A 4883-nucleotide genomic window follows, 5' to 3' on the forward strand; every position below is an offset into this window, starting at 1 on the left:
ATGATTCAATTAGTTTTGCAGAAGGCAAAGTAAAATTAAATTTATTCAATAACTTCTTCACTAGTTTGGAGTGTGAAACCCGATCGAAGGCTTTAGCAAAATCTATAAGCAGCAGGATAGCTATCCCTTTACGGTCAATTGCACATGCAATGTCATCATGAACTTTGATCAACGCGGTGTTTGTACTATGCCTACAACGGAATCCTGACTGATAGGGATGCAGAAGATCATGATCAACAATAAACTCGGTTATTTGAGATTTTATGAGTTTTTCAAGAACTTTTGATAATGAACTTAAAATGCTTATTGGACGTAAGTTGGAAACCGATGAACTGTTAGCTTTCTTTTTGATCGGAATTATTTTGGAGGTTTTCCAAGCAAGTGGAAAAATAGAGGTGTTGATTATGCAATCGAATAAAAACTTATAAACAGGTAAAGCAAGTGGTAGAAGAATTTTAATGAACCTAATGGGAATGTTGTCCAAACCAACAGCGTTGGACTTAATAGAAAAAATAGCGTTAACGATGTCACTCTCTTGAAACAAATTAAATTTAAATCCATCAGAAGGACCAAAAAGCGGATCTATTGAGGTATCAGAAGTAAAATTAGAAACAAAATAATCATTTATTTGATTTGCATTTAAACCATCATGATCTGGAAAACTAGAACTTTTCGAAATTCCCAATTTTTTAATATTATTCCATAACTGTTTGTTAGGTAAGTTCACATTTAAATTTTGCTTGTCGTAATTAATTTTCGCGTGCTTTATTAATTCATTCACAACATTCCGAAGGCGTTTATAAGTACTTTTATCCACTACAGTTTTTGATCTTTTCCATTTAGCATATGCCAGGTTTCTATTGATTATGGCATAGGAAATATCATTATTAAACCAAGGGGTTCTATTTTTCTTTTTACGACGCAACGGTATATACTCATCATGTAATTTAAGAAAATGATAATTAATGAAATCAATCATTTCATCGGGGTCGTCCATGCAAAAATAAATATTCCAGTCAATATCATGGAAACCTTCAAGTAATGCCATAGAATCAAAATTCACGTAGTCACGGTACAAAACAATATCTTCCTTTCTATTGAATGATAACCGCAAAGAACAAAACACTAAATCATGGTTTGATACACCAGGCATCGAAAGCTGATCCTGTTTGGCAACAACGTCATGTGCATCAGTTATAAAGAGGTCAAGCAGAGAACATCCTGTTCGATGAAAATACGTTGGTTCAGAATTGACACACATGTAAGACATAGAGTTTAACATATCTTTAAACCTGCGAACACGAGAAGAAAATCTTAGCAAATCCGTATTGAAGTCACCTAGAAAGAAGGAGCAATCATAGTTAAGAGTACAGTTTTCCAAAATGTCGTTCAAAACATCGGTGCAATCAACGCCCGGGGGATTGTAAACTACTCCAAGGAACACTTTATCGTATCCAACTCTAATTTCAATATTGAGATACTCAGTACCATAAAAATCATTAGCTGAACTCTGCGACAAAGACACTACTTTATAAGACAAACTATTCCTTAAATAAATACAAACACCTCCACCATGTCTATTTCTATCATTCCGAATGATTTTGTAGCCTTCCATACTAATCATTGCGTTACTAATTGAATCATTCAGCCATGTTTCGGTAAAACAAATGATATCAGCTTTACTATCTTCAAAATTCAGCTTGAGTTCATGAAATTTCGAGAAGTTACGAGCGGTTAAGCTTTGGACATTAATGTGACAAATATTCAAATAATCAGGTTTCAATGCAGCATTGAGAACAATTCGTGGTATTACATTGTTTGGAGAAGCATTACTAGTGGAAAAATTAGCCATTATCCAGATTGATGAACGATTGAAATTTCAGAACTGATCCCCCCATCAAACCCAAACGATGTGCAGCATCGAAGTTAAAGGAAACAAAACTACTAACTAAAAATATACTCATTACAATATTTGCGTCTAATGTTCATTGACGATGAAATAATAATAGCACATAACAACAAGAGAATTGCGAATTAGCAGCTCCTACCGGAGAACAACAACGGTGGCAATAAAAAGGAAAACTTCTAAAATAATCCAATTCATCAGAATTTAAAAGCTTAGAATACTCAGCAGCGGTAGCAGAAGCAGCAACAACAGCAACAATCATCTATGCGAGGACGTCCACAGCAACAGCAACAACAACGGCAGAAAGTGATCGAGACAGATTCCAATTGGATCACTACGGCATATAACTTTTAGGAGTGGAATGATTCATGGAAAAAGAGGACGGACTCATGGATGAACTTAGGAAGGAGAAGAATAAATTATACGGATAGGGTTGTGAGCTTATAACTTTTAGGACTGGAAGAAGTCATGGAACTATTAAGGAGGGATTCATGGATCAATTTGGGGAGGAAGAAGAAAAACTAAGTGGAAAGGTTTGACGGTGCACCAGTCATAAGTTGGTTGATGTCGTTGATCGGTTCGGCTCCAGATCCATTTCCCCGCTGAATGTAAACGACCCCATTGCGAGTATACACCTTGAGCAGCATCCCTTTCTTTTTCATTTTTATGGCTTCAGAACGAATCATCCTAGCTTGCGGCGTAAGATTCTCGTTCAGATACACTCTGTTAACAGTAGAAAAACCGAACGTTGTATTGTAACAGTACTATTTAAAACCATATTTTTACAATAGACACCACTGTAAAAATAAAAATACAAAAACAATAAAATGTAATGTAGAACCCAATACAGTAAATTGTAAATAAGATTTTTACAATATACTATACGGGTGGTTAAGTATCGTAACAATATAAAAAAATATTTTTCTCCATATATATTTTTTTGCAGAACCATACATTATATTGTAAATGAATTGTTATAAATACTGATACGTGGGTTTTAATAAACCGTACATTGTATGGTACACATATGGTTTCAAACAATAAAATGTACCGTAAATATATTGTTTTTAATTGTAGTTTCACTACTGGTTATACATTTAATTAAATGTTTTTGGAATGGTTCTCTTTTGTTATGTTGTATTGGTTTACATTACATAAACCATATAATGTTATATTATCTTGTCATTTTCCTCCTGTTAATGGCATCTTAGGCTTACTAGCATTATGAGAATGCGCTTTGGGAATTCTCCAGAGCGTTTTGGATAACCCTTCATATTGGATCGCCCAAGTCTAAGTCTGAGTCGAGGTCTGAGTAGTCTCTGATTGCATTAACAGTTGAAGCTTAGGCTCCCATGCCCCACCAGCCAGATAACTGGGTTTCGCAAACTAAGCATTATTTGTGGCAACACTTTGAGCGGCATGATGGAACTATGCCGAGCGCGCTAAGTATTATTAGACCACTAATGTAGTTGCATGAAGTGGGTGACTAGGTACATAAGTATCATTACAGCGTGCTTAACCGTTATTGCAATATTGAGGCTCCAGTTTGACTAAAGTTTGAAATACACGGGGAAATACATAACAACTTATGAGAAAACGGTCAAGTTCGATTCAAGTATAAGTTAGGTTAAAAAGCGAATCCACAGACGAACCTATATTAGAATTTCTTTCAGTATTCAGTCCAGTCCATATGTTAAAGATGGCTCTACGATAAAGTACGTCAATCGTATTCCTCTCATCGCACTCTACATACTTAGTCCACCATATCTCTTGGATCTGCAGTTCTTAAGAGATCTGGTTTACTACTTATTTAAACATTTTATTGACTTTAAATTAATGATGATGATTAACCTGGGCTTGTTAGGGGATTATCCGTAAGTAAGCAAAAAAAATCGCGTTAAGTACTGTTCCTTTGATTCTTAGTGGAATTCAAAGGAACAGTACTTAACGCGATTTTCTTTTTACTTTTAAATTGATGTTTCAACTTATTCACTTTTTTTCTTTCCTTTCCTTTGCATCAAAAAAGTCACAAACATCAACAAAACAAAGCACGGAAAAAATCTAAAACTGAATAAATAATTAATAATGCACGGAAAAATAATGTTTCGGAAAAGTGAATGGTTCAAACGCAAGAAAAACAGTATAATATATTGTTACATAAAAATCGAATGTAAATGTATAGTAGCTACAATGTGCGAAGCTTTTAGTGAACCATTTCATTACAATATACATTATTGTAGCTGGTACACTGTATGGTGCAGGAATGGTTTTCACCAAACACCCTATGGTTAGTTTTTATCCGGGTAGCTTTTAAAGAATTTGAAAATATTGATTTTGTATCTTGTTACGATACTGAGTAGCTGCTGATGGAAAAATATTGCATTTTTGATAATGAACATAAATGAGTTCAAACGAGTGCGAAGAGCTGCCAAAACATTAGCACCATGATTATATGTATATAGTCAAATTGTATGAAAAACAGTTATTTTGTTCGGACTTCGTTCGAAACGAAATATAATGAAAATGACATAAAAATGAAATTGAGATCTTAATAATAAAGGAACCTTATTCATTTAGGCTAAAACCAGCAGAATACTATGATTTGGCAATTTTTCCCAGGTATTTCATATCTGGACCACTGTGCACCACATGAATTTGGTCACGATTTTATTCTCTTGCGTATATCAATACTTCGAGCATTTCTTCACGTTAAATCTTACCGTCAGTGGGGGTGTCATTGGGCCAAAACTGCATAGTCCATCCCTTTGTAGGTCGTTACAACAATATTTAAGCTCTAAATCAATGTTGAATTCAGTAGACACGTTCAGTTTTATGTTGTTTAGGATTGTTTAAAGTATAAATGCATCAACTTAAATTTTGACAATAGTAAAGCCTAATTGAAATTGGCCCAATTTTACCCCTTCTATTGGGCCAAACACGAAAATTCAAAAAAAAATAGTTCAATGTGAGAAAATAT

This window comes from Aedes albopictus, chromosome 1 (assembly GCF_035046485.1).
Source record: "Aedes albopictus strain Foshan chromosome 1, AalbF5, whole genome shotgun sequence".
Classification (NCBI taxonomy): Eukaryota; Metazoa; Arthropoda; class Insecta; order Diptera; family Culicidae; genus Aedes; species Aedes albopictus.